This window comes from Eschrichtius robustus, chromosome 9, assembly GCF_028021215.1.
Source record: "Eschrichtius robustus isolate mEscRob2 chromosome 9, mEscRob2.pri, whole genome shotgun sequence".
Lineage (NCBI taxonomy): Eukaryota > Metazoa > Chordata > Mammalia > Artiodactyla > Eschrichtiidae > Eschrichtius > Eschrichtius robustus.
Genome location: NC_090832.1, coordinates 54,293,814 through 54,316,967, shown reverse-complemented (window position 1 = coordinate 54,316,967; position 23,154 = coordinate 54,293,814). Strand labels below are relative to the sequence as shown.

Below are 23,154 nucleotides of genomic sequence, written 5' to 3'. Positions count from 1 at the left end.
AGGTCATGTATATTAATCTGCAGTATATTAAAATTGTGCTCAAAGTTTATTTCAAGTCACAGAAAACATATAAACTAAGACAACAGAATGAACTGATTTTGTTCTGAGAGAAGGTGATGGGAGTCCCCCACCTGGCACCAATTTGAGTCATTCAAAGGGTAGGATGCAGAAATCATCTTTTTGCAACACTTCAACCAAGTTATGGAATTAATTTCCAGATTTGTCGCCAGGTAGTTTTGAAAATATTTTAAGGCGCTCCAGTAGACATCTGTATTTGTTCCTTTAAGATCAGGATACTCTGCCTCTGCTCAGGAGGAAGCTTGGCTATCTGGTCTGCAGTTAGTTGAGGAACCTGCATGATCAAAGCAGCCTTCTCATGGTCCTGTGTTGTGACTTGGTTCTGGCCAGGACTAAAGCCACCAGGCTGGCCTCCACCCTGAATGCTCACTCCTTGCATGACTGGGACATGTCTGGATCCCTGGGGGCCAACTGCCCCCATGTTAATTGGACTGGGACCTGGATTCCACTAGGTATAGGTCCTCTAGGGCCTGGGATTGGGCCCCTTGTATCCATGCTTCTGGCCTCAATCCCTCTGACTTCCACTGCACAGGCCTCCATGGCTCGTGCCTCCATACCTCGTGCATCTGTGCCTCGGGGATCTCTTCCACCTCTGTCATCCAATGGTGTACCCCTCTGATCTAGCATGGGTCCTCTTGGCTTTGCCGTTAGAGGTCTGGGCTCAGCTAATGGCCCTCCCCTCATCTCATGTGGGGGTGGGCCGCGGCTATCAGGGCCAGGGACATGGTGCATGGGCAGACCCTGATAAGGTGGTCCCAGGTAACCTCTAGGCTCTACCTCTCCAGTTACAGAAAGGAAAGTGCCTCTGCGTGGGTCATTTGGAGCGTTTCCCAACAGACCTCGAGGAGTTGGGACGTTGGCAGGCAAGGGCCCACGCTGCATAGCTGCTCTGGGGTCTTGCATCGGCACTTGTCCCCACTCCATGGACACTGGTCCACTCCCTGGCATTCCAACCTGGGCCTGCATTCCTCCTCCAGGCGCTAAGGAACCGGGGCCAGGTCCTGTTACGGTCGCTGGTATCTGCCCTGGTGCTGCAACTCCAGCCTGCAGAGAAGCTTGCATCAGAGGAGGTGCGCCATTGACATGCGTTCCACTCAAAGACTGGGCCTGAGGGGCCTGAGGATTCTGTTGGTTTATTGACACATTGGATCCTGAGCCAGGTCCAGCGCTGTGGACTGTCTGAGGGTTGCCTGCAATCAGTGTCGGGATATTTGTCTGGCGATGCAGAATTTTCAAGGCAATTTCTGGATACACAGTTCTCATCACAACCTGGGCTTGTAGCAAAGCATAAGCCAGTTGAGGGTTCTGAAGCAACATGTTCCGTGCTTCCTGAGGACTATACTGGACACAGAGCTTCATTTGTTTCATCAGCTCAAACATCTGCTCTGGTGGAAGACTGGCAACTGCTTTGCTAATGGACTCAGGGGCATCCTCAGGACTGATGGTCTCTCCGTAAGGTGACTCAGTGACAGGGGCACCGGTGCCAAGGCTCTTCAGCTCTTCTTTGTTCTCTTTGCTGGCAGCATTGTCCACTCGAAGTGCTCTCCCACTGAATTCACACCCATTTAGGTTTCGCATGGCACTAAGTGCTGTCTCCTGGTCTTGGTATCCACAGAAGCCAGAACCTTTTGGCTTTCCTGTCTCCCTATCATATACCAACCTGAAACTAACAACAGGTCCAACCTCAGAAAAGATGTCCTTTAATTGCTGTGCAGTAGCCTCATATGGAATGTTCCCCACAAACACCGAATGTAGAGGACAATCCACCGCAGGGTCTCTCACAGTCAAACCCACCATCGCTCTGTATCCATTCCTCTTTGAAGGTTTGCCACTACTTTGGAATTGTGCCTTGCAGGCAGGACCTGAGTCCACACCTTTCCTGGACCCCCAGAACTGTCTCTGTCTCCTCTCCACATTCTCCATCACTTCATTATTATTATTTTTTTTTTAAGCTGGAAGCAGTGAAAGGGGGACCTGACAATTGCCTGCTTTCTCCACTTGCTCTGTCTGTACCTGGGAGTCCCATTCTTTATTTCCCTCTCCAAACTTTCTCCATTCAACTTAGTGTTTAGGCCTTTGGGGAAAAACCCACAATGGCTGATGCTCTACTCGGGCTTCACACCTGGCCTCAACTCTTCCCTGAGGCAATGAAGTTTGGGCCAACTGCCTTCCTGAATGGGATAAAATGAAGGGTAGGGAAAATACAAGAGAAAATATAAGCTAATATCTCAAAATAGGCTCAAAACCAACAAATATTTAGGAAGTATGAGAATCGTCTTAAGTCTGAAGGGGCATGGGAGTGGGATGGAAGGTGCCGACTCAGTAAAAGAAATTGTCCCCCTCCCTAAGAGCTCACAATTTATTAATAACTGGAATAAAAGAAAAACAAAACTAATATGTATGAAACTGTCAGAGAACAACAATGCCAAACTGTGCAATAGGAAATCAGAGAGGAGAGAACTTAGAAAGAGCTGAAGTAACAGTAATATCAAAGTATTTTAATAATATCTACTGCCAAATTAATTAGATATTACCAACACAGTTCAAAAATATATACTAAGCATCTACTGTGTACCAAGGGGACTACTAAGCACCAGGAACACATAGGGAGCATAATTTTATCCTCCAAGTCAGGGGTGGGAGCTGAAGATGGGGAGGAGAGAAGGAAGAGACATTGGAAAATACTTTTTAAGGGATGTAATTTTGAGCTGGGTATTAAAGAGCAGAATTTTGCAGTGGAGTTATAATTAGAGAAAACACTGTGTGCAAAGGCAATGATAGAACTGATCCAGTTTTGAGCTCTTCCTTTCCCCTCAAGCTTGGGGGTGAGTCTTGCTGGGAAAAAAGAAACAGCACAAATAGAGGAAAGGGATTTTTTTCATCAAATACACCTTGGTTAGAGGTTTCCTCATGGAACATGAAGGCGTGGGAAGGGGCTAGTTCAGATTCCCTTATATAGATTGAGGATGAGAGTTGAAACAGAAACCATAGCTTACAAAATGGTCTGCACTATGACTAGTAAAACAGATAAATGACTTAAGGACAAAATTTTATATCTCTTTGTTTAAATGCATATGTTCCAAGATAGAACCATAGAGTGATGTAACAATAACTCCGAAAAGGTCGTATGTTCTAAAACTGAGACCACTGACTGTTCCAGCAACTTGCCTGGTTTACAGATTCTGAATAATCCATGCCAAGACCATCTTGTGACTAATTCCAGCCCCCAGGTCCTACAAAAACCTTACCCTAAGCTCCCCAACTTTGGACTCACTCCATGGTTTGTACTGTATTTGACTCACTCTTCTGCTTTGTATTGTCTTTTGCTGCAGGCTAAATCAACCTTTTTTTTTTTTTTTTCCTTTTACTACAGGTGTGTGCCAGTGGTCTCTGGATGATATTTTAACAAATCAAGGTCCTATCAAGATTTGTCAGAGACTCTTGCTGCTGTAGAGCTGGACTCTTACAGATAGCCATACCTGGGAGCCCTAATTCTCCACCCCCTAAAAGCCACTCTGCCTGTCCTGACAAACCGAGTCTCTCTACCAATGTGAGCTCCAAGTCTTTTGTTGAGCCCTTCAGCATTAGTTTTATTTTGTTTGTCTTATGGATATAATCTCCCAGGACTTTTTGGTGATTTGATCATATTTGCACTCCTTCTCCAAGTTCTGCCAAGTATAATCAATCCTTTTATACAACTCTTCCTCCCGTCTGAGGTCTGTGTATTGGCAATTCTGTGGAACATCTAAGAGATTCAGAGGGCAGGAGATGGGCTTAGGTCCAACAAATTTGCACTGTGGTTTGGCAACTGGTGATCAGCTATCACAGTTTCCTGGGAATTTTTTTGACCTTTTTGGGGAGCTGGATATTTTTTGAATCATTTGACAAGGTAGGTCCTGTGTAGCAGAACCTAATACTCTGGCAATCATACGTATTTTGCCTGCAACATGGACAAACCCTAAGACAAGGATCATTACTCAAATTTGAAACATATTTCATATGTCCCATAATCAATCTGGATTTCTCTCTCTGGGGAAAGCCAGCTGCCATGTCATGAAGACACTCAAGCAGCCCTGTGGAGGCCCATGCAGTGAGGAACTGAGACCTCCTGCCAACAGCTGACATTAACTTGCCAGTCATAGGAGTGGCCACCTTGGAAGTGGATCCTCCAGTCAAGCCTTTAGATTACTATAGCCTTAGCTGACATCTTGACTGCAACCTCATGAGAGATACCAACCAGAACATCCTGGCCAAGCCACTCCCAAATTCTTGACCCACAGAACTCTGTGCTAAAGGAAATACATGTTTGTTTGTTTTAAGTCCTTAAGTTTGGGGCAATGTGTTTTATAGCAATAGATAACTAATATAATAGATAACTAATATCAAGACAGACCATGAGTACAATAGATAGCTAATTTCAAATGGCCTTTTCATTTAATTTGGACACGGATGGGTTATCTTTGCCAGTGTCTGTAAGATTAGTCCCACATCTGCTAATTGTCAAGGGCAATGGTTTTAGAAGTCCCATGACCATTAGACAGGAGTGTCTACTAACAATTCAGACTCGTGAACCAGCAAAAAACTAAAGTACTGCTCTTTACTGAGATTTTGTACTATTCCTTCCAGAAGACTCAATTTCTGATTATCACCGGGGGCTTTAGGTAATTATAAGGAAGAAGCAGGAATCCCTGTGGATGATAAGTATGGTAGTTGACCTTTAAGATGGCTCCTAATGATCTCTGATTCCCGATAATCATGTCATTATGTAATTTTTTCCCTTTGAGCACAGACTGTATCTAGTGACTTGCTTCTAAGTTATAAACTATAACAAAAGAGATGGGATACTGTTTCCAAGCTTAGGATACAAAAGCACATGGCTCCCATCTTACTTGCCTCTCTCACTCTCTTACTGGCTTATGCAGAGGGAAGCCAGCTGCTTTGTTGTAAGCTGCCCAATAGAGAGGCCCACTTAGCAAGGAAAGGATGTCTCTGGCCAAGAGCCAGCAAGTCTAACAGTCCACAAGGAGCTGAATTCCGCCAGTGAGTGAACTCAGAGGGGATCCTCCCCCAGTTGGGGGCTCCAGTCAACACCTTGATCGTAGCCCTGTGACAGGCCTTGAGCCAGAAGTATCCAGCAAAGCCATGCTCAGATTCCTGAACCACAGAAACTATGAGATAATAAATGTTTGTTGTTTTAAGCCAGTAAGTTTGGGGATAACTTGTTAATAGCCATAGATAATGGATAGAAAAAATAAGATTAAATTATTCTGGTTAATTTTTACAATAAAAATTATTATATGACTTTATATAATTATGTTATATATTAGTATATAACAATATTAGAAAGGAGGTTTTTCTCTTCTATTGAAGTCTTATACATAATCAGTTTTATAGGAATTTGGTCACTGATTATCCTGGGAGTAAGGATATATTATGGACAGTGAAGACACCGGCAAATCATTAATTTAACTCATAAAGTGTATTATAAATGTCACTAGTTGACAAGGACATTTAAACCTCTAGAAAAAAAGTATTTTTCTCTCTCATTACCCTACTGACAATTATTATACTAGTCTTTGTGCATGAGCATGAGTATATCTCTTTCAAACATGGATCATATTTACAGCAACACATTTTACTTAAACATAATCCAGAATGCTAAACTTCGTTTGATTTGTCAAGTTTCTGTTTCTTTTATCATACGTTTGATTGATACGAGGACTCTTGCAATCATTTTGTAATCATTAAAATTTGGAGAATTCCAAACAAATCTAATTTTTATCTTTCATTTTATAAGGCAGAAGAGCAAATATGTATATATAGGCATCATTGACCATTTTATTCTTTGGAGTTCAAATTTGGCAAAGACAAAATCAAGAACAGCTGTTATTCAAAAAGTAAGATGTCTTATAAGGAGTTACCTCTCAAAAAGGCACAGGGCTCAGTTTGCTTTCAAAGAGATTCTTTCAATATTTAAGAAATACATTTATGTTATTTATTCTCTTGGGGAACATAGCAAAAGAGGGATTATGCTTCCCTGTGTAAATTTATGTAGTTAGAATAACTCTGAGAGCAAACTGGGCAGAATGAATGAGTAGTAGGATGGCAGCAGAAATGAAAGGTCCAGAGGGCAGAGCCAGAGAATCTCTCAGTGCAATAGAATGAAGAGAGACCTCTGGAAAATTTTTACTCGAGGATCCAAACTCTGATCAATATCTGCTCGGAGAAGCATTTTGTGCCTGATGAACATAGTCATTGGCAATTGAACCAGTCCTGATGCCCCTGAAAATTAAATGTATACTCTTTCCACCTGCGACTCATCTGTGTTTCCATCTGTATTTTTTTAAATCAGATGTTAAATTCTGGCATCAAGTATAGAATCTGACTGTCTAGCTCTTTATTACAGAACAAAATAAAGGGAGAGATTTCCCTCGTAGTCATCTTTTCTTATCTCATAGCTACTCCTTTGGGTTGAGACCACCGACAGACAGTTGATGTTTCCATGGAAACCAGCTAAATAGCAAGGTAGCGATGTAAGGGTTTCCTTTAGAAAACAATCAGCTACCACACCTTGGCCTGTGCTTTTAAACAATTCCTAGTCTCTGCACCTGTCAGGACAGAGCTAAAATAGCAAATACACACAAGAACTGAACACCAGAGAGAGGGGGTAGGGTTTAGAGAGCACATGAATAATCATTTCAGAGGATTGCTAGGTACTGGGAGAGCAGATTCTGAGAGACTAACACTGTGGGAAAATAAAAGGCTACTTCTGGTTCTGTTTGGTTTTTAATATCTAATTGTCAACATCCAGCTGACTTGGAAAAAATTCACAAGAAATGATGCATATCAGGTACCAAATGCTATTACACACCTAAAACTCAGCTGTGGTCTTTCCCTTCAGAATTCTCTTTCTTCCTGCCCCTAAAACCCAAAGAGGCAAGGAATCCAGGCTTCTAGACACTGCTGGATGAGTCAAGGTACCACAGCCCAGACAAGCTAAGCACTGGCTCTGTCACACACGGATGCAAAGGCATTCAGGAAACCACAGCCCTCCGTTTTCGTGGCTCCTGCCTTCTTAATCAAATCAACACAGAGTACGCAGAGTTCACCCACACCACCAACAAACCCCGTGAAAACACCTTGGGCCAACAGAAGTGTCCATCCAACTGTGATTCACTGATCAAGAGGAAGGCCTCTGAGGGCAGCCAATCAGAGTCCGGCGCAGGGAAAAATGACTTGGCTCTTACAGGAAGCCATCTAATTATGTTACCGTAATCCCCAGGCTTGAATTTTTCAACCACCTCAACACGAACTCACAGGCTTCACCGATTATGTAATTACGGAAAACTTCACGACAAACATGAAGATTCCTTCTGGAGGCCACATTGAGGCCTGGGATGTGCATTTGATCGTGGGAGGGAAGCACACGGCCCACAAAGGGAAGAGCAAAGAGATTTATTGAACTTAAAAGGCTGCAGTTTAAAAGGGGCCTCTAGCAGACCTCCCTTTTCGTGTGCACATTTTTTGCACCTGCAACTGTTTGTGGGCTGGAAAGCAATAGCCCTCTCCCTTCTCCCAAGAGACCCTGCTTTAATGCCTCGGCCCCAAATGTGTCATTTTCCTGCCGGGGGGCAGAAATCAAAAGAAACCAAGTTTTTAGAACTTTGCTGTAAAGAAAATAATAGTTCTGAAAAGGATTGGAGCCACATTTTCAGGTTTGACACAGTTGTTAGAGAAATGGCAGAAGGGAAAACATTCCTCTTCACTTTCTTTCCTAACTTGCCGAAGTTCTTCGCTGCTCCAGGTTCTGGGTGACATCTGTAGCGTCCATCTCAGTGGGGTCTGTTGCAAGCTTTCCACCCTGCAGCACGGAGCTGTGCTCAGACCAGTGTTCAGAGGCGAGAGTCCAAATGGCCCTACTGCTTCTTCACAGAGAAGATGCCATATAAATTATTTCCATTAAAACCAGCGTTTGAGGGGCTTCCCTGGGGGCGCAGTGGTTAAGAATCCGCCTGCCAAGGCAGGGGACGCAGGTTCGAGCCCCGGTCCGGGAAGATCCCACATGCCGCGGAGCAACTAAGCCCGTGCGCCACAACTACTGAGTCCACGCGCTCTAGGGCCCGCGAGCCACAACAAGAGAAGCCACCGCCATGAGAAGCCTGCGCACCGCAACAGAGCAGCCCCCACTCACGGCAACTAGAGAGAGCCCACGCGCAGCAACGAAGACCCAACGCAGCCCAAAATAAATAAAATAACTAAACTTTAAAAAACAGAGAACAAAAAAACCCCACCGTTTGACACCAGAAGTGAACTGTGGAATCTTAATTACCGTGCTCATGACTGAAGTGCTGACAAACGGTCCTGCTTTAGATGGTGTTTGTGGGTGGGGCTTGGGTGAGAGCTGGGATCAAAACTTGATTGTAGCCGGTGATCCACTTCCTCCTTCCCCCCCCCCCCCGCCCCACCCCAGCCACCTCATCTGTTAGATGAAAGTTAGAGTGGAAAGCCTCTTTTAAGCCATTTGAACTGTTTTATTCAAAGAAGCATCTGTGGATTTTTATAAGACTGGGCAAGATTTGCCCAGTTATTTTTTCCATCCTATCCAGAGAACGGAAAGTTTCAAATCAAGGGTCATAACTGAAGCAAAAGTGTTATGCGCATAGGAGACAGAATGCATCACTAAATAGAGGGGAGACACAATAAAGCCCCTCACTCCGTATATATAACAGCACACAGATGAGCTTGATTGAACAGATGAGACTAGCAGAGGCAAATCAAGTAAACTCGGTTTCTTTGGTTTAGCTTGGAAGACACTGAGGATTTTTTCTATGGTATAAAACTTGAGGACATAGGGGTTCTCATATATCTCGTAAAATACCCGTATGCCACATGGTCAGATAGCTTGAGATTTTTAAAAAGTAGGTATATTTAATCTCCTCAATGGGTGGCAGGGGCGGCAAGGATATCTGTTGTCTCAGCTAGACAGACTGATCCTTTTTCTTCCGATTCTTTGGTTCAATCTAGTATTAACATTTTTGAAGGAGGTAGGTTTGGGATTCCTGGTTCTTGTAAAGCAAAGCCCACGACATTCTTCAGTTCAGTTGTCTCATGGGGAAAATGAGGGGAGAAGGCTTAAGGGGTCCGTTATCATTGGCTACTGAGTTACACTTATACACAGAGTTGTACTGATGGCATGGAATGGAGAGGGGATGTTTAGGGGAGAGATGGGAATCCTGGGGTCTCAAGAATACAGGTTAAGGGACTGGAGATAATGGAAGAAAGAAGAAAGAAGAGGTGAGGCAAACTCAGGAGCAAAACATGAAATAGTAAATTATGTTGGGCTACTCGGTAGGGAAAGTGCAAGGTTTCACTAAAACACATGCTGGCCTGACCTCGCTGGGGTCAAAAGGAACAGTCAGGAAGCCTGCCTAGAAAACTGCCAAGAGGGAGGCTTTAGAGCCAAAGCGAGCAAGGTCAGAATTCTAGGAGGCTTCCTATCCACACAAATGGGTTCCCCGGAAAGTCTTATTTTAGGTCTCTGCTGTCGAATAAAATAATTCCTCCTTTGATGGAAATTCCTCTCATTTCCACGGGATAGAAAGGATCAGGTGAAAATTCAGTTCCATGGGGAGAATGGGGTCCACTAAGAAGACTAACCTGGGAGGAAATTTTGGAGGACCTGATATACTTAAGAGCTAGAGATCAATATTCAAATATCTCTGCGTTCCATGCCATTGAGATTCCAAATGCAGTTTTAGGTGCCTGTGGGGAATTTATTGGGTAGTGGAACCCTAACACATCTTTTTACTCTGTGAAGCTTCTTCTATGGATGGATTTCTTCCCCCTTGACTTGTACAAATAAAACAGATTGGGGAAAAGGGCAGTGGAATGAAAACCTGATGCCTCCAAAGCGGTTTTAATTATGGTTTTATTTAGAGAAGAAGATTTTTTCCTTTCTATTTTATTTTCTTCTCTCCTTCAGAAAGTACATCATTTGATGGTGTCTACTTCAGCATTTTGGTATTTTAAACACCCCTCCCAGCCCATACTGGGAGGCCTTTCTTCCAATGAGAGGGCTCCCCATAGGTTCTCCTGAGGTGCAGGGCAGTTCCTGGTGTTAGCACCACAGGCAGAGGCCCTGGGGAGCCCCAGCCACGGACTTTGGGGGCCCTGGAGCTCCAGCAGCAAGTTCTCCAAATGCAGCCCTTTCTCCAAGTATGCGCAATTGAAAAAGAACTTAGAGCCTATTTCACTTCCCACTCAACAAAGAGAGTATACCAAGGGTTAAAAAAAGAAAGAACAGGCTCAAAGTGGAGTCACTTGTGCTAAGTCTCAGGTCAGCAAACCAAAATGTAGTACCTAACCTAACTGAAATTTCAGCCTCTCCTAGGAGTGGAATTTTAAACCAATCAATCTGGAATTTCCTGATCAACACTGGTGAGGTAATCTGCATGATAGACACTTTCCCTTCTTCTAAAGGAAGGTAATCTTGCCTGAAATAATCTTTTCTTTTTTTCCCACTTCCATGTCCCACCCCCTTTCTGCCTTCCATTTTGTTGAGGTCCTCTGAGCACCTTCCTATTTGCTAGATGGGATGCTGTCCCATTAGATCTCTGAATTTCCTCAATTGAATTTTGTTTTTTAACACAAGGGTTTAAGATTTGCTCACCTTTACTACCAAGCATGAAAAGGAGAGACATAAGAAATAGATGGTGATACAGGTATGCTAGAAGGAGCCTTCTCTTCTTTCCATTATTACAGATGCTGTTGACCTGTTTTTGAATTGTACTCTTTGAATCATTTCTTTCTCCCTCTATTCCAGCACTACAGGGCTGTAGGTTTTTAAGGATTAAAGTTTCTGTCGGGGGTACCACTGGACTCCTCCAGCCTTGTTCAGGAACGTGAATCCCCCGCCATGGCCTGCTCCCTTCAGAAGAATGGCCTGATTTATGGACATTCTCTGTCATAACCCAGAGGCAATTAGTAACTCTCCACATGCCCCACCTACTAGATTATCCGTCTGCAGTTGGGAAATTCCACTAGTCACTTCCTGAAAACAAACCTTCTGCTCTAGGGTTGCGATGACAGCTGTAAAGTGCCAGGACTACTCCTCCACTCTAATCAATATGCATCCTTATGGAGAGACACCTAAGCCTCTTTGCCCAGCATCTTCCCTCACTCCTTCCCTGTCCAAACCTACCCTCTGCCTGTTTTTTGGATTTGTCAGGTTTCCCTGGTTTTCAAGCAACAGCTATTTCTCCTTTACAGGGAAAAGTCACCTTGACAATTCCCCCAAATATTGCCAGTAAGTACATACAAAATAAAAAGTAAATCATTGTGGATATACAGTTCAGGTTTTGTCAATCTGTCCACAGTATTTATTGAGTGACCAGTGTGTGCAGGGAGGGCCTGGTAGGAAATAGTCTTTGGGCATTACAGTATAAAACAACAATAACAACCACCAACAGACTGAGTGACTGCTGCAAGATTCAGAACACTCAGGAAAAGAAAATTTGTGTAGGTTTCAGGCCATACTCATCGAATACAGCATCTATATATATGACAAAAGAGATCTTCTTCACAACACCTCAGATTAGTGTATTAACTCCCCATAAGTCAGTGTATATTCCAGGGTATAATAGTTCAAAGAAACGTTCTTTTGATTTACCTATACACATATCAACATAAAAAGAAAAATAAATATCTAAGACTTAGTGTTCATTTATTTGTAACCAAAACTAAGCTCTGAAAAGCTTGGTATACTAGATATATGTATTTTTGAAATACTATGTTTCTCTGTCACATTAATAAAAAGTAATTACACTCAAGGGGACAAATTATATTAGTTTCTCATCTTTATGTTTCTGAATCAGAAAGAATGTTAATGAATTAAATCTAAAGATAATGTAAGGGAGCAGCCTAAAACTCTTTTGGGCCAGGGGTAACACCAGCACACAGATCAGCTGGGAGAACTTGCAGAATGACAGCTCAGGCAAACAAGATAAAGGAAAGAAAGTTCTGGAACTTGGGTAGAATGAAATATTGAAACCTGAGAACTTTATTCGGAGGAAAGAGTCTTTTCGGACACAGCTGTCTTGGAAAAACTTCAAATTGTTCTCTTTCAATGATTCATTTTATGATAATTCTATGTTTGAGTATTTACCATGTGAGGAAAAGAAATAGAGCGTTTCATCAGACTTCTTAAGAAAAGATGCTACTCAGTGGACTCCTGGGCTGCCTGGTCTTGAAATCAATCCTGATCTGAGGCGGGAGGGGCCTAAGGAGTTGAAGGGGAACTCAGCATGGAAGCATTCCCAAGGTTCATCCAGCCAAGATCTTGACTCTTGATTTCGATGTATGAGCTTCTGCTTTGTAAGACCTGCTTGTAAGATCCCCACCTGCGGATCCCTGACTCAGGTTCTGAGCCCAAGCCACCCCCAGTAACCTGCAGTTCCCCAAGTTCCTCTGGGCTGGGTGGTTGTCTTCCCAGAGAACGGAGAAGCTCCTTCATCTGTTTTTAATGACTGCTACTTTGTGTTGGATTGTGTGCTGCTGTCTGTCTCCTGAAACATCCACAGACTCTCTAGATGCCCCTCTTGGCATCTACTAACCACAGTTCTCATTTGTTGAACATTTACCTTATAGCAGTCACCATGTGGAATAACTCACATGCACTGTCTCACTGAAACCTCACAGCAAGGTCACGAGTTAGTTAGATATTAGTTATTCCCATTTAACAGAAGAGGAGTCTGAGGCTTTGAGAGGTTAACTTGTTAGCAAGTGGTGAAGCTGGGCTTCAAACCTAGATCTGTCTTATGTCTGCCTCCTGCTCCCCCGCCCCTCCCCACGGCCAGTGGAAGATGGTCTCGTCTGCAGCAGGGTCTGTCTCCCCTCCATGGAAGACAGCTTGGTCTAGATCTTTCTCACTGCGTGTGTGTTCTGAAATATGATGGGCTCCTCTGAACTTTTCATTGCCTTTTATAAATAAATGGTCAACAATATTCTCACTTTTTTCTATCACAGCTACCACAATCATATCCTCAGTGACACGTAAGAATCCAACAAGCACGTTAGGACGTGCACAAAGCAAAAATCCCAAAGCATCCCTGCCTTTCTGACGTGTAACAGTCCCTCCAAAGACATCATAAAAGGAAAAGGATGCAAAATCTCTGGGAGGAAGTCTTCTGAGAGCGTTTACGTGACAAAGAAGTCAGGAGAATAGGGCATTGTTGTGATTCCCTTCATCATTTCAGGATCTGAAGTGGTTCAGAAAGAAAGACACTCCAAAAGGAAGATGGACTTCCAGGGGATGTGACTCATAAGGAGGAATATGAAAGCAAAGTGACTTGTCAGATGGACAATGGGCTTTTATCTGAAGCATAAGGAAGAATACGAGAGGTGGAAGTTAGGAAGGGAACAAAGAAGATGTAAGAAGATGTTCCTGGCTCGGGCAGGCTGAGGGGGTGGGCTGGAAAGGCAGAGGCAAAGGAAATGCGTGGGGGGAAGGGACACAAATACAGGAGACTTCTGTGTATAAAGTAGAGAAACAAATGCCCTACTTCTAGTATCTTCAAAAATATTGCCTATTTACTAACAAGAATGAAAATAAATTTCTCTAATGCTTTCTTCCAAAGCTTTCCACTGATGCCACCCATTAGCCAAGAGAAAATCTTAACCTTCTGTCCTCTGATAGACAAAACGATCACAGAGTTTCCAGTCTCATAAAGGGATGGTTTCCGGAAAGAAACATGAAAAGTATGTTTCCTAAAAGAGATACCAAAAGTTTATGTTTTTGAGCTTGGCTATTACCAGTAAGCCTCAAGGAGACCAAAGAAAACAAATCCAGGCAGAAGAAAGGAATCAACCTCCTTGGCCGGTTTACCGCTCCGTGTCTCCACAAGGCATGGTCATGCATGTATAGCTTCCTTTGGTGCCACATCTGTCCTCAAATAAAAATCTGCGATGACTTTTCCTCTGTCTCTGAGGAAATGCCTGTATCCGAAGTCTCTGTTTATAATACTGAGTACCTCAGAAAATGCCATCTGGTGCTCTGGAACTTGACATTCTTGTGCAAGTTTATCCTGATGAAATCCTTGGCATTTTCCTGAGGTTTTTTACCTTCCGGCCACATGTTAATTGGTACCTGTTCCTGTAAGTCTTGAATTCTCCTTTCCCAGCTACAGAGATCAGCCTTAGGGGCACTTTTTTACTTAGAAATCTTCCCCTGAAACTGTGTCCTGGTTTCTTGCCCTGACCAGAGCCCCCTCCCCAGGCTCTGCCTCCTTGAAGGCCTTGTGCTGTATTTATTCTCCACTTTACAGAACTGACCTGCTATACTGGTTACTTAAAAGTTTGCAAAATACTTTAGAGCGTGCTATGTCCTAGGTCATTTAGTGTTTATCAGTCACCATACGTGCCTAAGCCTTCAACAGTATCTCTGTATCGCCATCCAGCTCCTTTCAGATAAAAAGCCCATACATACTTTTCTTTAAGCATTATTTCCATTTCCATTGTTTTTTAGGTAATAACCTAGGCCTGGGAAATACCATGATGTAGGAGAAAAAAAAGCATTGAATTTGATGCCAAAGACATGTAATTTTAAATCCTGGTTTCCTCCCCACATTTTTTTTCCTCTCTCTCTGAACTGGGCAAGTGACCTAATTTCTTATTTCTTTATCTTTAAAGTGGAAGTGATGGTGAAGTTGTAAAGATTAAATGTGATAATCCATTCATGTGGCTGGCACATAGGAGGGGCTCAAAAATATTTCTTGGATAAAAGCATGAATTAATTAATAAAAGAGGGCAAAAGAAGAAAAAGGAGACCTAGTTTTGCCTCTCCACTGTGTGCTGGCTTTATAGTAAGCTTTTCAGTTTAGTAAAGGAAATAAAACTACCAAGCAATGCAGTAAGTACAGATGATGGAGGAATGTGTAGGGGACTCTGGTGTACAGAGGAATGGCTCCTAACCCAGCCTTATGAAGGAAGAGAGGCAGGGAAGAATCCATGCCTTACCTCTCCTATTAGATCTCTTTTAGACCTGCTTTGCCTGCCTCTTGTACAGTGATCGTTTACCAGTGCATTAACATTTTATGTAAGACAAGATACAATGATCTCATGTTGTATATCACACCACAGAAATTCAAGCACTTTGGGTGGTGACTTGGTGACCTGATGGAGCTGGGCCGTATAAAGCGTGCCTAAGGAAATAGTCACACTTTCTTTTCAAGGTTTACAGAAGCTGCTTTTTGGAGACCTGCTATGAAATACTCACACAAGTCTGTGACACAGGAAAATGGAATTTGGTCCTGGTTCTATTTCCTACTTGGTTTACCATCTACTGAAGCAAAGCCCCAAACCTCCACATTCCTTAGTTTCGTAGGTACCAGACGTCACCAAATGTTTCTGTGTGCTATTGAAACAGTGTTAGTGATGTGAGGGACAAAAACTCGTGGACACGTCTCCAAAGTTAGCCATTTCCTATAGGTAGATTGATTCCTAATCCTGACAGAGTTATTGGTTACCTCAACACAACCGAAAAGCTTGCTCTTCTCTACGAATTTTAAAATTACATATTTTCCCATGTTAAACTACTTTTCTCCTAAATGAAAGTGCCAAAATGCTAGGACCGACCCCCCCCAAAATCAAATATTTTGATGAATTGTCTAGTAGAATGTTCTACTGGTAAACATTTCTCCCCTAAAGTTAGAGGATAGCCCTGTGTTGTAGATCAGTATTGTTCTGTTTTACAGATGAGAAAACTGAGGCATGAGTACAGCATGTGATTTGCCTAAACTTTTGTAACAACTTAAGGGAAGGTCTGGGAATCTCTACAGTGCCTGTGTTTTCAAGTCTGTTGCTTAGTCATGAGACATCAGGCATCTCAAGAACTATTAAGATCATTAAAAATGTTCTCTTAGGGGAGGTCAGTGGTTCTATCCGCATGATGTAAAGTGTGATAAACTGCAGGGAGGAAAATAAACCACCTCAGAACAAAAAACCACATTTGAGAGTAGCGGAATCTCAACCTCAGCTTTGAATATTCTTATTCAGGAGTTGGAAAATTATGTGAGATGACTGCATTGGACTTGGCCACAGTAATGTCTATGCTATTCAAGCACTCTTGTGCAAACTCAATTTCTAAAAGTTACGAAGGGAATTTTTGTTCAGCAAAATGTTCTTGTAAAAGTTGTCTGCTATTAAACTGTAGACACAACTCCAAGGAATCTCTTACTAGAAAGCAATGCATGATTCCAACATGAATCACAGGCTAAATTGACTATTTTCCCAGGATGTTATAACTGACTGCTGTACTCAACTGAAAACTAGGATACTCTACTACATCTGTGATTGAGATGCCCAGTGAACAGCCATTTAACCAAACAGTATGAGTTCGTCATAAGTCAAAGGGAACCCAATGGAACGTGGTTAGGGCAACTTTCAATTCAAAAGACTACAAATTGATAGAATGTGCATTGTGGACATTAATCACCACACACCTAAATCACAGTTAAAGTGAATCTATGAAACACTCTGGAACATTTGGCCTTTTTCCATCTGGATGTCAGGGGCAATAAAATTCCAACATGGAAAGGGAAATTCACTCTACAGTCAAGCCTTGAAAGAATGAATCTCTTTGTGTATCAAGGTGGATTATGACCACCACGTAAGACTCATTAAGTGCCCAGAAGCCCATGGCACTGTAATTGGCAACGCCTAGATCAGGAATGTACTTTTTTTTTTTTTTTTTTAATTTTTATTTATTATGTTTATTTTTGGCTGTGTTGGGTCTTCGTTTCTGTGTGAGGGCTTTCTCCAGTTGTGGCGAGTGGGGGCCACTCTTCATCGCGGTGCGCAGGCCTCTCACTATCGCGGCCTCTCTTGTTGCGGAGCAGAGGCTCCAGACGCTCAGGCTCAGTAGTTGTGGCTCACGGGCCCAGTTGCTCTGCGGCATGTGGGATCTTCCCAGACCAGGGCTCGAACCCGTGTCCCCTGCATTAGCAGGCAGATTCTCAACCACTGCGCCACCAGGGAAGCCCAGGAATGTACTTTTAATTCCAGTTTCACTCTAACCATAATTTTTATTAATGGCACCTGCGAGAGAAGGAAATCAGAAGAAGGTACTATATTTTTTTATGAAACTACCTAACATGCAAACAGTGCTTTGTTCTTTGAAAGTAGTTTCACACATCCGTCCCTCACAAAACCCGACTGCATTAGTTCAAAAGGCATTACCACCTCCACTTTTAAATAAGGAAACTGAGACCCAGGTGAAGCTAAGACATTTGCCGAGTTCAAATAATAAATTAGCAGCAGAACTTAGACTAAAAATCCAGATTTCTTTCTCTTTTTTTTTCATGTTGATAGTTTTCATTTAAGTTTTTAATCCTCCCATACAATTTTCTTTATGTACTTTTGAATAGCCTTTAATATTTCCTGATCTCAAACAGCAAATATTTGGCAGACACTCTATAAAAAAGAACTTCTGCCTTGGTTCTAGACATGGAATACTTGTGGCAAACATTTCCTTATTAAAAAACATTAGGATATTTATTTCGTTGATTCACAGGATATTCATTTCATTGATTCATGAGGTAAAATAAATTTTTGTGTGTAGAAACATGAAGCTTCTTTTCTTGATTTGTTTGTCTTTGTTTTAAAAGTTAAAAAATATAGAAAGATACAGTAAAAAATATAATAAATATGAGTGTACTTACCACACAGCATTGACCAATATTGACATGTTCTGGTTTTGCTTTATGCATAAATACGAAGCTAATAAATCTCCTCACTTATTCATCTTTGACATAAAATCCAGATTTTTGGACCCAGAAGCCGGGGAGTGTGAGGTCACACAGACCATGTGGAGACACAAAACCCTTCCCCCGCTCCTGTGGGAAAAGCTCTGACAGCAAACACTTACGTTACAAACAAGCCTCTCCCCCACTAAGACACAACCAATAGACCCCAAATATAATGCTGCTGGTCTTTTCCTGAGATAACTGTTGAATCATTATTTGCTGCATTTTTCCAGAACCTTTCTTCTAAAATTTTAGACAGCACTTGGTCCATACTCAGCTCAACAAGGGGCTTTGGAATAATTATTTCTTTAAAATTGTTTATTTATTTAATTTATCTATCCATCCGTCCATCCATCCATCCATCCATCTATTTATTAGCTCCCAGTGAAAGGGAAGGGGAAAGTGCCTTGGGCAACAGGAGTGACTGTAGCTGTTATTTGTGCAAAGTAGGAAAATAATTGGTTGTTTTTCCTTGTCTATTCAAGTTCTGCAGATCAGCTATTCTGAAGGGTAATAGACTGGTCTAGCACATTGAGAAACTTAGGGGAAAACTGAGGTAATGTGAGACCTTAGGGGCTTTTCTTGTTGTTGAAAGGCAAATAGCATTTTGTATTCAAGTCATGTAATAAATGCGGCATACGAACTGATGAAGGAGTCACTTCTTGTTGGAAAGTGAACAAACTTGCCTAGTGGCATAGTTTTCAGTATCAGTGTGTGTGTGTGTGTGTGTGTGTGTGTGTGTGTGTGTGTCTGTGTGTGTGTGTTTTCTTTCTGGGCAATGTCTCCCTTTGACTCATCTCATATCTTGAATAATGGCATTTTTTTAACTGGCAAATTCATTTTCAAATTGTTTTCACCCTTTTTTTCTCATTTTAGAGATATGGCTGAAGCAGCAAAACTACAAATGGAACCCAAAGCTTTGACTGTTAGAAACTTTGGGGTATAGAAGACAAATCAGAACAATGCAAAAGGGATATTTCCAAAAATCTGTACTTCACGATAAATTAATCTTTACTAGAGTCACATACTAAAGATTGAGAGATTGATAAAAGTGCTGTGCTTTACCAATATCAAATACTATTATTATTAACATAAAATAATGCACACAAATAGCTATACAATTATATCCAGTTTATAATGATAATTCTCTCTATGACTATTTTTTACTTCCTATTTAACTCATTTCTTTTTTGTCTCTTTGGGCTCCATTTTTTTTTTTTTTTCTTGTTTATGTCATTCACTTCAATGCTTTGTCTGAGATTAAATTAGATATGAATTTATGGGTTCTAGAATATAAGAGCCTCTGTTTCAGTGCACATGTATTCAGCTGGGCCAGTGCCTTCTTGATTGATTGGTGGGAAAGAGGAAACCAGTAACTGACATCCTTAGCAAAGCACTGGAGTATTTTTCTGTTGCTGTTTTTTTTTTGTTTTTTTTTTTCTTGTATACATTTCTGTTCACCAGTCTTCTCTCAGGGCAACTTGGATTTCCATGTCTTCCAAAGCTTTTTGGACTGCTATTCTGTGTTCCACTCTACCACATGTATCCTAATGATTATCTGTGCTTCTCTCCACCCTTTTGAGATTTTATCTATCAACTCATTAGCAGGTGAAGCCCTGTGAGGTGCTGCCATGTGAAAAGTTTTAAGTACATCTTAGATTGTAGCTCGTCAGCCTCATATCCAAGAGTGGAAAGACTCTATTCTGTAAATTAAAATCTTTGGAAAGACTCTGGAGAAAATGAGCTCTTCTAAAAGAAAATAATGGTTAACATACCCAGATAGTTTGTTGCATCTTTCCATGGAAAAGAGAATCTATGACATCCTCCAAAATACCAAGTAGTCTTCAAAGGATAATGTTGCTCTTGTTGGTATCAACTACTAAAACTATTGAAAACTCCACAGTTTATAGACCACAACGTGTCCTAAAAGTCCAATTTTTTCACATGAATTAAAAGGTCTATCTGATACAAGTGTTACAAAGACTTTGTCCATAACACGAATGATGTCCTTGGTACTATTAATACCTCGGCAATTGATTCGTGTCTCTTTGGGGGATACTTGATTTTATTCATATGCTTGTTATTTGCCCTGTTACAAGCACTCACAGGACACTGTCAGTAACTCGGTGTTGGATAACTGACTTGTTGTTTTTCAGGTTACCAATTACCCTTCCCAGCTTACATCTTGTGTGGGCTTGGCAGACATCAGCTCCCTAGCACCTAGAAGGCACGTCCTTCTCCAGGGTAACTTCATGGAAACACGGACTCTGTTGCAGCTGGCTGAGGTTGGAATCAACTCCTCCTCTGTCTGCGTTACAAAGTAAGTGAAGACTAACCAGCCCAGGCAGGTTTCCTGTATCCCTGGATTGATCTCTTTGCCTCTGTTCAAGAGCTTTTTCTGTAAAATAGCCAGACTACATCTAAATTTAGCCATGTGTTATGGTACAAACAGGCTTTCATGCTTGCTGTGTCATCAAGGGGATTTCAGAATTGTCTAATTGGTCCGCCTTGGCGGAGCTGACGCAATCTCCCATTGGTTTGTGCTCAGGAATCCGGGTGGGAAGTGAAAGTACAGACGAGCCTGCCTAGGCCGTCTCCACCAAGCAAGAGCTTGCCGCTGGCTGTGTGTGGGTCTGAGACCCAGATTCAGGCCAATTCAAAATGAAAACCTTCAAATGAGTGCTCCGAAAGTAAAACGAAAACTGAATCTGCCTGCTACCTCTCGATGAGGCCCATAAGATAGCAAAGGTTTTGGGGTACAAGGTCAGGCTGAAGGATTAAGGACAGAAAGCGGTTTGCCCCTCAGACTAAATATCCTTTCCCAGTGGCATGGCTGTGGAAAGGTGGCACTTAGCAAGGTCAAGCAACCCACACGGGATGTAAATGTCCCCTGCTGGACTGCATCTCACCCAGGCCTTTCCCTGTGACAGCTCCACAGAGGGACAGGCTCCAGACTGAACCTGAAGAGTTCTAGGAAATCCTCTCTGATTTAGGACTTTAAAAGGCAAAAGAGAACTAGAGGGATTTGGAAAAACTAGTACTGGGTGAATGTTTATGCTTATGGACGTTTACCAGAAAGGGAAAAAAAAAAAAGCTCTAATATTCTCTAAGCTATTTTTATCACTTAAATGAAGAAGAATTTGCTGAGGTTGTTTGGCATAAAGCATATCACAATGTTTTTCTTATTAAAAATGTTCTCTGATTATCTATTCATGCTCACTGACAAAATAGTCAAATGTTACAGAAACATGTTAACATAGAAAATGAGAGGTCTTCTCTTTCAGTACATCCCCAGAGGTAACTTATTTTTAAAATTATTTATTTATTTATTTGGCTGTGTCGGGTCCTAGTTGCGGCACGCGGGATCTTCGTTGCGGCACGCAGGATATTTTGTTGTGGTGTGTGGGCTCTTCATTGCGGCACGTGGGCTTCTCTCTAGTTGTAGCGTGTGGGCTCCAGAGCGCGTGGGCTCAGTAGTTGCGGTGTGCGGACTTAGTTGTCCTGCAGCATGTGGGATCTTAATTCTCCAACCAGGGATGGAACCTGCGTCCCCTGCATTGGAAAGCAGATTCTTCACCACTGGACCACCAGGGAAGTGCCCCAGAGGTAACTTGATAGCAATTTGTTTTATATCCTCAGTTTTTTCCCCATAGATAAACTATTATCTGTCCACCTATCTATCTACCATCTATGTATCTCTACTTTTTTTACAAGAATGGAATCTTCCTTGATACATTTATAAATTGCTTTTCATTCCATTCAACAATATACCTTTCCATGTTTGTTTATAAAGATATACCTTGGTTTCTTGTTTGGTTTTTAAGACTAGACTTCTTTAAAATTATAAGTTATACACAGAATTAAAGCAAAGAATACAGAGAGGAATATATTGAAAATAAAAATGCTTTCCTTCTTTCCTTATCCTACAGTATCACTCTGGTCCTTGGAATATTTTTAAAGCATATACAAGTGTATGCATATGCGTACTTGTTTACTCTTGTATATATAGATTTTTCCCACAGATGGAATTGCACCGTATAGTTCTGTGTCTCCACAGAACAAGAATGTCTTTCAATCGTACCAAGGGGTGTTTAAACTGAAAGCACAAAAGTGCCTTCCAGGAGGGCAGAGACCACATCTGTCTGGCTCACAGCTATAGGGACTTTGCCTGGCACCCATACTCAGAAGCCCTGAGAGTCTTCTATTCCAGTCAGAAAACCTCTGGGACAAAATCTATCCCTTGGCTCCAGATGCTCAACAGACCCATAGGAAGTTTTCTTCTATAGATTCAAGGTCCGGATCTCCATGGAAGAGGGCTGCCTCTTATAGGCACCAGCCTTCAGTGAGACCCGTTCCTGGATGTGGGAACTATGTGGTACTCCAAAGCGGGTAGGGGAGCGCGTGCTGGCCGGAGAGGGAATAAGGAGGCCAAAGAGGTCCACAGACCTTGACTGTGCTGAAATTCTCCTTCACGTCCAGCGATCCATGAAATATGCACAGTCTTTTTGGGGGAAGAAAATCCCACTTTAATAGCAGTAGTGGATTCCTAGTGATCAGTGAGATTATTAATAATGAATCTTGGTAAGATTCTTAGTGGATTTTTAGTAAATTTTGAAAAATTATTCCTGTGTGTGTATAGGCTGACACAGCCAAGTAACAATATTAAATAATGTGTTTTATTTAACTCTTTGCCCATTATAATTTCTCTAACATATTCATTCTATAATATGCCTCCCTCCCCAAATATGATATTTGGTTTTTAATTCTTCAGTGTTAGGGGAAAAAAAAGGGGATTCATGTTACTAAATTTGAGCATCATTGCAGGCTATAAAAAAGCCAAGTATTTCAGAATTTTTACCATAATTCTGGGGTTAATAGAAATTGAAACCAATATATGGTATTCTTGAATAAGAGAGAAAACCTATCTATTGGAGACACTTCAAAGGTCAACACATCCCAGAAAGGCCCTAGCATATAACAAGAGACATTTATTAAGCACTGACTTTGGGACACTGAAATGTCACCCAAGGATTTATGGATTTTGAGAAATGTGTACAATTTCTGTGGGGAGTTTCCGTTATCCCAAATGACGGGGATAACAGAAAGGAAGTCTTTTCTTAGGGCTTATTTTAAAATGCTCTAAAGTGCTAATGAGTCAGGATGACGGTTGTCCAGCTGGCTACAGGCAGTTGGTACATAAATCAGAAGGAATCGGCCATAGTGAGCCTCTGTATGGAAAAGCTAACACAAATTGGCAACTGATCATTCCCTCTCCTTT

At 41.9% G+C, this 23,154-nt stretch overlaps 1 pseudogene; it reads right to left on the bottom strand.

Annotated features, from left to right (window-relative positions):
* Positions 1-247: 247 nt before the first annotated feature.
* On the bottom strand, positions 248-1,875 carry LOC137769374 (cleavage stimulation factor subunit 2 pseudogene; annotated as a pseudogene).
* Between the last annotated feature and the right edge of the window lie 21,279 nt (positions 1,876-23,154).